The 12435-nt window shown below is 40.7% G+C and overlaps 2 pseudogenes; both read left to right on the forward strand.

Annotated features, from left to right (window-relative positions):
* Positions 1-3: 3 nt before the first annotated feature.
* LOC142423795 (non-histone chromosomal protein HMG-14 pseudogene) lies at positions 4-280 on the forward strand (annotated as a pseudogene).
* Positions 281-1254: 974 nt separating this feature from the next.
* Positions 1255-1983, forward strand: LOC142424088 (small ribosomal subunit protein uS11m pseudogene; annotated as a pseudogene).
* The last annotated feature ends 10452 nt before the right edge of the window (positions 1984-12435 follow it).

Raw genomic sequence — 12435 nt, forward strand, 5'->3', positions numbered from 1 at the left:
CAGATGCCCAAGAGGAAGGTCAGCTCGGCCGAAGGGGCGGTGAAGGAGTCGTCGAAGAGGAGATCAGCCAGATTGTCAGCGAAACCTGCGCCTGCAAAAGCGGATCCCACGCCAAAAAAGGCACCAGGAAAGGATAAATCTTCGTACAAAAAAGTGCAAAGAAAGGGAAAACAGGCAGAAGTAGCTAAAGAAGATTTACCTGCTGAAAATGGGAGAAAGGAAAAACGAGGAGAGTGCAGCCTCTGATAAAGCAGGAGAAAAAGAAGCCAAGTCTGATTAATGTTCATCATGTCTTATCAGTGGGCCCTGTTATCTCCCTTCTTGTACAATCCAGAGGAATGTTTTTATCAACTATTTTGTAAATGCAAATTTTTAGTAGCTCTTGAAACATTTTAAAGAAGGTAATCCCAATTCATCCCATTTTTTAGTGTAAATGCTTTTTGTTATGATGTGAAATCATTTACTGGTTGTTTATTTTTTTAGTACAACCAGAAAATAGTGGGGTCTAAAGTGTGGGAAGAATTGTCTTGGGTGTCAACATAACATTCCATGGAATGGGGGGAAGTTTTTGTATCCCTAATACAAAGCCTACTTAATAGCAAGTTGGAGTCACTGTCATGCATTTGTATGACTTGAACATTTAAAATTTTGTTTCTACATTTGTTCTCTTAATAGAATTGTGTCTGAAAAGCATTCTGCCATCATGGCTTTCTTCAGAACTGTGCATTCTATAACACCTTTGGTCGTGGTAGTTCAGTTTTCCTGATTACATTGTCACCTGCTGTGAAGGATTGAACATTTGAGTGTGTAGTGTGTGACATTGAATTGTGAATTAGTGGAACTTAAGATGTAGGTTTACCAGCATTTGAAGATAATGGTACTTGATAATCTCTTTTTTAAAATTTGCCTTTAAAATTAAAGCTGGAAAGTCACTGGAATGTAGAAACAAATTTTATCTACATGCCATTTTAGGATTCGGATACATGCATTAAGGATTATGTACTAATTGTTCATAATGCCTCTATACTGATCTCAAAACAACCAATAAAATGCCAGTTACCAAAAAAAAGTGTTCCTTTAAAAACAGTTCTCAGTAGACAGAGGTAATAAAGTGAGCATAAACAGAGGTAATAAAGTGAGCGTAAAGTAGACAGCAGTAATAAAGTGCGCATAAAATTGTCTTAGTGACAATTGAACCACATCAATTCCTGAAAATGAGCAATTCAGGAACACTGGCTGGGGCCAAACCAAGCCATGCAGGCTGTGCGCACAGCGGGCTCCCGGCTCCTGCGCCCAGGGGCTCAGTCCCAGACACCTTGGGCCCTGAGTGTGGCGCCGGCCTGGACTACCCACGTGGGTTCCAGGCAGCTGCAGGGCGCAGCTGCAAAGGTGGCGGCTGAGTAGAAAGCCGCGGTCTCAAGCCACTGCAGCTTCAGCATTTACCCTCCATCTCCCGGAGAGCTCGCTGAGGTGCACAGGAAAGAAATTGGAGATCCCAAACGCACACATTAAGGCCTCCTACAACAACACCCAGATTCAGGTCGTGTCTGCCACGCACCAGCCTCTGGCCTGGGCATCCTGTGGCACTGAGGGTTTCCGAAATGCCAAGGAGGCCACCCGCATCGCATCGCAGACCACAGGTATCACAGCGGCAGCTAAAGCTAAGGGGAAGGGTGTGACCCACGTCCGACCCAAGTCCCAGTCGGGGTGAAAGGCCTGGGGCCCGGGCGCCTGGCTGCTATCAAAGGGCTGACCATGGGCAGCCTGGAGGTGATCTCCATCACAGACAATACCCCCATCCCACACAAGGGCTGCCCCCCCCCCCAAAGGCACGAAGGCTGTGAGGACAGGAAGCCAGAGCCTGACCAGAAGTCGTGTCCAGCAGGGCCTCGCCAGAAAGCACCATGCTGCTCTCCAGAGGGCGTCTGTGGGAACCAAGGGGACAGGACTGGCTTCATGTGTCAGCCTTTGCCTCTCCTTTGACACAGAAGCAAGGCCAGGCCAGGCCAGGCTTGCGCAGGAGGGGACAGCTGGGACCCAAGCGCCAACCAGTAGATATTGTCTCTGCTCCTAAAAGAAATAGAAGTATGTCCCTGCCATGTGGCATGAAAGAAAGAAAGAACAAAAGAAAGAAAGAAAGTTAGCAATTCAGAGAGAAAGAACATCTCATTAAATTAGCTGAAGAGGTTTCTGTTCTATTTCATTGTTTCACCTAAAATCACATGGGCTGTCAGTGTTTTTTCTTAATCGGAATTCATCTAATATCCCATTCAATACCTTATATACAATGGTCTTTACTTGATGGTCAATAACCCACAAGATTTTTACCTTCCCAAACTCTACTGCAGCCAGTATTGTTCATCATTGCTATTGAAACTGCCAGTGAACAAAAGCAGAAGTTGGGCTCACCATGAAAAGTAGCCAGGGATCATCAGGCAACCACGGAAATAGTTACTTAAAAGACTTTTTGAAAAAAAAAAAAGACTTTTTGACACAGGACAATTTCTACTGGACACTGAACTAGAATGAGTTTCTCTGCCATGGAAATGTGTTCCTTATCAACTCTAGAAGAAATCATATTGAAATTTAAAAACCAGCAACAGCAGTTTCTTCGCTCTTTTCTCTTGTCCGTAGTCTTAGTCTGCTTCTTTACGTATGTCTATTTGGCTAAGGGATTTACTACGCTGCTCTCAGTTTCAATCCAGCATAATGGATTAATAAAGTCAATGATTCTTAGTAGGTTGGGTACCCACAAGAAAAATCCTTTACTGATTTCTTTTGCCTTTTTTTGTTTGAAATGAACTTTTTTCTGTAGTTAAAGATCCTAATCCAGTTCTGTTTTACTTTTCCTGCTTTTTGTTGTTTTATTTTTTTGTTAGTCACTCAGACCAATGTTTAGATTTAGGAATAAGAAATCTTGAGGGATTTATTTAAAAAGATGTACACTGCACTTATTTACACAGCCCATCTTTCAAGAAATGGAAACCAAAAGCAGTGTCATTTTAAACACGCCGTGCAAGTGGTTCTCTTTCTTTTCTCTGCCCCATCCTCCTGAATAGCCTATCGCTCTCCTGTCCCTGTTCCCTCCTGTCCTTTGCCTCCTCACAGTCATCAGTCTTGTCTTTTCAAGTATAATCCAAGTTTCTTTATCTTTGGTTTTCATTATAATGCTAGTTATTAAATATTTGTAAGTTTGACTGACTTTGTGAAGCATAATAGGTTTTTCCATGCCTCGTGGTGTTTAAGACATTTTTTCAAGTAAGAATATATTTTCTTACAGATAATACGACTATTGATTCAACACTTTTCAAATTTACAAGATAAAACAAGGCTTAGAATTGGATCATTTGGCCCTTTGCCTCTTCTTATCACCTCCCAGTTCAGATTGCTTGCATCTTTTAATGGCCAGCATGCTCTTGGACCTCCAGGAAGGCTCCACACATTCAACCTCAGCACGATCATCTTTGTGGTTTTAGCCTTCTTCTATTGCATGGAAGTACCGGGTTTGTCTATTCCTTTATAATAGGTGTCTATGGTTGTTTCCTTGTTTCTGATATTTTGGAAAATACAGCAATAAACACAGGTGTGCATATGTCTGTTCCTATTGTATTCTTTATTTCTTTAGGGTTTATATAAAAATGAAGAGACTACTAGATTATAAGATATTCGTGTTTGCATTTGTCTAAGGAAGTGTTATACTGACTTCTATAGAGATTTTAAAATTGTACAGTCCACCAGCAATGTCTGAGCATTCCTATTTCTATTCTACTTTAACATTTATTATTTTGTCTTATTGAATTTTGATTAAAATGTATCAGGTGGTATTTCACTGTTGTTTTATTTTTCTCTTCTCCCTAGTGAATGTTAACATTTCTTCATATGATTGATGGACACCTGGATGCTGTCGTTAATGAATTGTTTATTTTGTCCAGTGCCTATTTTTTATTTCGTTATTTGTATTTTTCTTGTTAAATATTGTAGTTGCTTAAAGATTTTGTTGATTTGTCCTCAATCTGATGTCTTATTACTGAATGGTTTTCTCAATCTGTGCGTTCTTTGTAAATTCTTTGATGAAGTCTTTCGATGTGCATACATGTATTTTGAGTAGGTCTCAGTTCTTTACATTTCTTCCATACTATGGATATTTCATTATGTTCACAGTGTCTTTGTGTCTTGTGTTAGTGCCCTTTAGTTTGTCCCTAATTTTTCATTGTTACTCTTTAGGTTCTAGGGTTTCTGTTTAGGTCTCTGATTTATGGTGAGTTCATTTTTGTACATGGTGTGCATTATCTTCCTCTTCATTAAAAAAAATCATTTTGCAGGTGTGTGATAGTTAGCCTGAGTGGAACCATCTTGTGGCAGTCTCCATTTTGTGTCAAGCTATGGAAATTCCCGAGGTTAAGGTTAAGCAAACATTTGCCAGAAAATAGCAGCTGCAGTATAAGGCCACACCATGTATCTTGAAGGAAAAAAAAGTTTTAAAATGTCAAGGCTAACTGCAAAGTCTACTTCTGTTCTTGCTTGCTTCCTCACACAGCTGAAAAGCCCCCATTGTTTACCCCACCCTATAAAAACGCAAGTCTGTGAGCGATCAAGACCAGCCATTCTCCCTCTCTTTGGGGGGGAGGGGGAGGGTGGTCACTGTGCAGGTTCTTTTTTCTGTTGTGGGGTCCTGGTTTACAACTGCCAGCACCAGCACCATGAAAACCAAAGTCTAGGGCAGGCTTAAGCTCTAATTTCAGATTTCTGGACACTGAGGTAATTCAGTCAGAGAAGGCATCATCTGTCCCAGACTGACCAGTAGGGTGCAGTGCCCACCACCCCCATTAGCCAGTCAAGGAGATACACACAAAACTGCTTGCCAACCACCACTGGACAGTGCTGGCGCCAGAAGTTTTCTCCAATAAATTTAAAGAACAGCAACTCTGGACTGCTCCTTGCCCCTGGCCCTATAAAAGCCTGGAGAACAAAAAGTTCGGGACTGATTCCCTTTTGGACGCTGGGTCCCCGCTGTGCTGGGCAGTGGAGGGAGGGAAGCCCTAGCTCAAGCTAGTGAATAAACTCCTTTTGCCACTTTTGCATCTCAACTGGTCGTCATTCTTCTGTGTGCCCAAGGTGAGCTCACGTTCCCTTCCCAAAATCCAACACTGTCCCCCTTTAATAAACTGTTTTGCTTCTTCTCAGAGACAGTTGTTCTTGTCCGGTTCATGTACAAGTGAAGATCCAACATAACTTGGATCTCTGAGAGAAAAGGCTATCTCTGCCCCCACTTACTCTGTCTTAAACCTTTATCAAAGATTAGGTGTCTATAGGTATTTGATTGTATTTCTGAGTTTCAGTTCTAATCCATTGGTCTTCATGTGAATACTTGTACCAGTACCAGACTCTTTTGTTTACCATGGCTATATAATATGTTTAATGTCTGGGTGTTAAAGACCTCCTACTTTGTTTTAACTTATTAACAGTGTTTAATTTATACCGTGTTTGTTTTCTTTCCATATAAGCCCTTATTGATTTAAGAGGCTTACATTTATTCCCTTAGGCGAGTATGGCAAAAAAAATTGCATTGCACATTTGGTGAGACTGCTAAGTGGAATGATGTCTGGAGGGTTGTGACAGAAATGCAGATGGCAGTCACAAGGAACAGTGTTTTGCCTGACTAGTTAATCTAAGAATCCAACAGGGATTGCTTTAAGGGTTATATCTTAGTCCAGGTAGACTAGAGAAACAAATTCATAGACACACATACCTGTATAAGAAAGAGCTTTATATACAAAAGCAATTGAATATTGAGAAAACATACCAGCCCAGTCAAGATCAGGTCTGTAAGTCAGATTTGAGCCCCTATGTCTGATACCAATCTGTAAAGTCCTCTTCAGATTCATCCACCAAATGCAATGACACCGAATGCAGAAAGATCACAGGCCAGTAGTTGGAAAGTCTTGTCGATCTAGTCACTAGATTCTAGTGGCAATGGAAGCATCTTGGCACTGGCAGGGGTCTCCATATGGCTCCTTCAGCTCAAGGACTCTAGCGTAGTTCCATTTGTCTTGTCTGCAGGAATGTCTGGCAGGGAGTGAGTGTGTGTCCCACCTCCAGTGAGCTATTTATCTCCTTAGTGCCTCTAAATGAGGTCATCTAGCTGTTATCTGATTGACAGGCTACACTCCACCCCTTCATTTTTAAGTCTCAAATTGACAACAGATTTTGTAACTACCATAGGCTATTTCCAAGAGACAACTCCAGTAGAACTCTGAGATTGAAGGGCATCTATGCCTGAGACCTATGTTACTTCAGACCTCAGGAATAAAGCATTATCACTTTAAAAATAAAGAAACTGGATTTTGAGAAGAAGTCTTTCTTCTAACCACAATCCCATGTAAATAATGCTTATACAGGATCAGAATCTGAGGTGGGTTTTCTGTTTGTTTGTTTGTTTTATTTTTTAATAGCTATTGTTCTTGAACTTAAGATCCACACACATCATTTTCAATACATATGAATTTCTTTTATGTCTCTATTGTTCAACCTAGCAAGGACTAAACAATATATGGCTGCACCTTAAAAGTTAAAAATTAATTTTATAGCAATAAAGAATCTATGTCCTCTTCAGTTTTTCCTTTCCTTTATTTTTTGAGATTCAGAGCAATGTTGCTATCCAATGGGTAAATAATGTAAAGGGTTTTTCACGGTGTCACATTTCTCTCTATTTAAAAAAAATTATCTTTATTTTTATTGGTATTTACTCATTTTTATATATTTTAAATACTTCTTTATGATTTTTTGTATGTAGATCACAATAGTTCAAATAAAAACATATTCTGTGTAGTTGCACTAACCATCTTATTAAGCCAAATCAGTAAAAGTTATCCAGTGCTCTCCTCCCTCCCCCACTTTATGTGGTCCTTTTGTGTGTGTGTGTGTGTGTGTGTGTGTGTGTGTGTGTGTCTTCCTCCAAAATTTTCTCTCCCTTTCTTCTTACTGTCCCTACCACATTCCAGCACCCTTGTAGTCCTTGAAATCCTATCTTTTCCTATGAAAACTGCATTTTCTTCATTTCTTATAATAATTATTTCATAAAATAGTTATCTTTGTGAGATTGATTAACATTCTTAATCATAATATTCTCTTGCTACGTCCATGTCTTAACATTACTAACAGATTCGTGATGTTTTAAGTGATATTCCATAACATTCCATTGTATACATACAGAAGTTTGTTTTTCCATGCCTCTAGGGTCAGTTTTTGACTGTCCCCATTGTTTTGCTATTATAGAAATGTCCACAATAAACAAAATTTTGCATGTGTCTTTTGATTTTTTGTTCTTTAGTTTTTTTTGTTTTATTTCAAACAAAATATTCTCCATAACTTTCTTTGGCTTTAAAAAGAACTGTGAATTTCTGGTTGCAAGGAAACCATGGGAAGTGCCAAAGTGATTGAAAAGTCAACTTTTCATGTTGTGGAGACCCCATTTCACAAACATCACATGAGGTCTCGAAGGCAAGGCTGTGTGACACTTGTCTACACCATAGGTGAGCGATGCGGTCTCTTGAATGCTCATTGTAGTCTTATCATCTTGTAACTCTGCTCCTTCTTTTTTATTTCTGTCTGTCTGGATCAGCCTATTGATATGTTTTTCTCATGGTCCCAATTGTCAGACTTGAGATGAAAGTATATTTAATGAATTAAGTGACCAACAAAACTCCCTTCACTGATCCCTCTGAGTACAACTGTGGTAGTAGAATACATTCAAAATATACGTCACCAGACTTTGTGAAGGCAGGCTGTCTTGGATGTTGCTTGAAAGTCTCAGCCTTGACTTTGTAGACCATCACTTTGTAGACCACAACCAGTAATGTAGTAGGGACAGAAAATGGATTGAGAACAGCGGCAAGTGAACCCATCATTGAACAAATGAAAATTAGGAAATCAAGGAAAAGGAGCACACCATTAAGAATTAGTTTTCCAGTGATGTGCAGTTACATAATCTGTCAACTTCCAAAAGGGTAGAGTCTCCTCATTCAATTAGGTTGTAGCTTAATGACCTCTTTTGGAGGTGCAAAGGAGATAAATAGCTCCACGGAGGCAAGATAAATTGACTCCCTTTAAGACATTCCTGATGACAAGCCACTAGCAGCTACACTGATGCAGCCAGAGCCCTGGAACAGAATGTGCCACCTGGAAAGTCAATTAGCAGTCCCTTTCAATCAACTGGTTGGAAATGCTCAGATGTGCCCATTTGCATCGACACCTGCAGGTCAATTTTACTTTAAGACACTGACATTTGAGGTGTGTCTGGCATGTGCAGGTGTGTGTGCGCCTGTTGGTGTGTGTGTGTGTGTGTGTGTGTGTGTGCATGCGTGTACCCCAAATTATGTGGCAAAAAGCAGGTAAGTATCTATACCTATATTTCTCCAGGGGTTACCAGACCATCAACCCTGAAGGATTAGACTCCATTGTTTATCTCTAGGGGGATGCTGAGGCATGCCTGCCTATCTTAATGGCCTTGTTTACCATCTTCCTGAATTAGAAGACTAGCTCCACTAATTAAGCTTAAAATCAATTTGTACTGCAAGTAGGGGACTGCTACATTTTTAAATTCCAAAAACTAAATCTGATATGGTTATACTTCTCATATTTTAACTAACAGCAGGCTAATCCTTTCACTCTCCCCCCACCCTCATCAGTTTTCCCTTAACCATTTCAAGCCCATTAAGGTACTATCTTCTTGCAGTCCATGGGACTTTCAGCATTCTTTGCCAATACCATAAGTTAAATGAATTGATTCTTCTTTGGTCTTCCTTACTCAATATCCAACTTGCACATGCATATGATGGGGCTGAAAAAAGGTGCACCTCTGTCCTCAAAGTGACCTCTTTCCTCTTCAGTACTTTAAAGAGGTCTTGTACAGCAGATATGCCCAATGCAAACATGTGTCCAAATAAGATGAAATCCTTGACAACTTCAATATTTTCCCTATTTATGATATTATCTCTTGGTCCAGTAATCAGAGTTTTGTTTTCTTTACATGGTGATGGAATCCATGCTGAATATTTCCATCCTTTCCAGCATGCAAATTGTGTCATGTATAGATTGACAGATGTTAAAAAGCCTTCCTCCTAGAAAATGAAAAGGAAAAAGGCAAGTTTTTCTTCAGAAACTCCAGCTTCTTGGATGATTTGCTCAGCATATAGATTGAATAAGTATGATGAAAGGATACAATTCTGATGTACACCATTTCTAGTTCTGAACCACAAAATATTCTCTTCTTTTTAAATGAGAGCCTCTTGGTCCATGTACAAATTCTACATGAGCACAACTACATGTTCTGAAATTTAAATTCATCTCAATGCTATGTTCCTGTGTTAGGCCAGGTTGTCTAGAGAAACAAATCCAGGGACACTCATATGTGTATAAGGAAGAGTTTTATATCAAGAAGTACCATTACACCAAGAAGGCATCACACCCCAGTCTAACTCAAGGTCACAAGTCTGATGCAGGGCAGGGTCCTCTGTACACTCACAGAGCTGCAGGTTGATGCTGTATAAAGGTGAAGCGGGATACGGAAGCTAACAGGCCAGTGGATGCAGAATCACATGGATCCAAGGTCAGTCGTAGTGTGGGAGGGCACCAATAGCTCTCAGGCTCAGGCAGCCCACATGGGAACGGCCTTGAAGAAAGACAGAGTTCTATCAAGCAGAAATATGGAGTGGTAGATAGAAGGAAATACCAATATTCTCCAATTATTAGAAGGCCACACCCCCAAGGAGGCATCATGAAGCTGTGACCTGATTGGCAGGTTGGATTTCCCCACTACATGGTCATACATCTTCAAGTTACCATAAATCCACCTGCCACAGGTCCACACAGTTAAATGTTTTTGCATAGTCAATGAATACAAGTAAACACATTTCTGGTAGCTTTCAGGCAAGACCCACCTGATGTCAGCAATGACATCTCATGTCACATTCTCTTCTGAATCCAGATTGCACTTCTGGAGTCTTCCTGTTGAAGTACTGCTACAAGCATTATTGAATCATCTTCTGAAAAAATTTATGTGCATGTGGTTTTAATTCTATTGGTTGATAATTTCTACAGTTTTATTACCAGGCAGCTATGTTTTGAATTTCTTACATAGAGAATTGAGTGATTCCTGTGCTTCATCAGCTGGTTGATACATTTCAGATGGTATTCTGTCAACTCCTGGAGCCTTGTTTTTTGTTAATACCTTCAGTACCTTTGGAACTTCTTCCTTCACTACCACCAGTTTTAGATCATATGCTACCTCTTGCTTTGTGTATCCCTCCCATCCTCTTTTGATACTTCTTGCATCATTTGAATTATGGTTTGGCGAAGTGTAGGGAGCTGCGTGTCTCCCCACCCTGGATTTTAGCCATGAATCTACTCTCGCCATACAAACTGCCCAGAGGTTTTTCGGCCCTTTGTTCCTTTCCCACCAGAGGGTGGCTGCCCTGACCCTTGCTAGGATTGGTGATCTTTCACTAGCAGCTGCTATACTCATTGGTCAATACATGTCTGCTGGCATCTCCCCCCAGGCTCACCAGGAATGCTTCATTAGCATACTTACCTGTTTGATCAGTTGCCCGCCATTCCTTCCTTGTTTGAAGATGCATGACTATTGGCTACCTCAGATGTACCCTATTTTACATGTGATGTAATGGTGCCAGCCCTCGCTGGCTATTTAAACCTCTGCTCTCAACTCAATAAATGAGGCTTGATCAGATTCCTGTCTTGCCTTCATTTCTCACGCCCTTGCCCATCTTCATTCCCAGTCCCTCTTTCAGGTCCACGTTCTTGATGTCCTGCGGGACAGGACAGCGAAGAATATTGAAAGAACCATGGACTTCAAGAAGAACTCACAAATCTGTCTCAGAAGAAGTACATCCAGAATGCTCCTGAGAAGTGAGCACGGTGAGATGTTGTCTCATGTACCTTGAATATGTTTTCAGGAGAAACCAGTCCCTGGAAAAGGATATCATGCTTGGGAAAGTAGAAGGGCAGTGAAAAATAGGAAGACCCTTGTGAGAGATCGAATCATTGACTGCAGCAATGAGCACAAACAGAAAAACTACTGTGAGATGGAGCAGGAATTGGCAGTTTTTCATTCTGTTGTACCTGGCTTCCCTGTGAGCTGGAACCTAATTGAGGGCAACTATCCACAACAACAACACACTATTATTCATCCCCCTCTCTTCAAGGCTTTCCTGTTTCTATTCCTCCACATTTTCCTAAATATGTTCTTGAGTGTGTCCTGTCCTTTTGATCTTACTTATATAGTTATTTAGTCTATCAACAGGGTGAGTTCCATTCTGTACTGTGGGAAACTAAGACTGAGAGAAGTAGGACTATATTCCCTAACTTATAACAGAGGGAATCTAGAAAGCTAGTATTCCACAATAGGAAAGCCACCACTTTGGTATGTTAGAGATAAAGTCCAAGTTCATTATCCTGCTTTAAATATCATTCCCACAGATTCTCCCCTAATAGCTATGCTGTCTTAAAGTGAGCACATGGTTGATTCTATCTCTCTATAGAAGCAAACATTCTCCTTGTCTCCTCCCGCCACAGCACCCATCCCCCACCCTCATGCCTTCTTCCAATGCAGGTATTAGGTTTATTCACCTGTGAACACAGAGGCCTTACTGTGGTTATCACCCACCTTGCAATGTATGTAACTACTGAATATGCACATCTTATGGCTACCTAGAAATATCCCATGACAGTAAAGATTGACTCTCTCCTCCTCCCTCTCTCTGCACAGACCTGGCTGCTGAGATCATGGCCATCCCAGAGGTGAGCATGCTACTATAAAATGTGTCTGACTCCTTTATTTTATTTTCTCCTATGTTCTATGACTTTAGTATGATCTTTATATATTATAGCCGTACAATTTCACCTATGAACCCCGTGGTTGTTACACACTTGTTTACGCTACGACTGGACTTGAAAGGTGACCATTGTCTTGAAGGTCTCTTAGGTGATTGAGTTTGGGTCCACATTTTCCTCCCACTCTGTCTAGGATCTTCTAATGGGATTCCCTTTGGAGCACTTGGTAGTGGTAACTTGGCATATCTGATTCTGATCAATCACTAACATTAAGTTAGCAATTCAATGGAAAGTAGGCTGCATAACTGAGGGATCCTTTTGGACTCTACTTGTGTGCTATTGCTGGTAGAGCTACAATGATAGATAAGGGGCCCTGTTTGTGTAGTGGTTATGAGTTGGGCTGCTAACTGTAAGACTAGCACTTTGAATCCACCATTCACGCCACAGAGAAAGATGGAGCTTTTTACTTCAGCAAAAATTTAGTCTTGGAAACTCACAGGGGAGATTCTAACCTGTCCTATAGAGTCACTATGAGCCCATATTAACTCCATGGCCGTGACTTGTTTATTTTTGTGGGGTTTTTTTTGT

The sequence above is a fragment of the Tenrec ecaudatus genome, chromosome 13 (genome assembly GCF_050624435.1).
Source record: "Tenrec ecaudatus isolate mTenEca1 chromosome 13, mTenEca1.hap1, whole genome shotgun sequence".
Taxonomy (NCBI): Eukaryota; Metazoa; Chordata; class Mammalia; order Afrosoricida; family Tenrecidae; genus Tenrec; species Tenrec ecaudatus.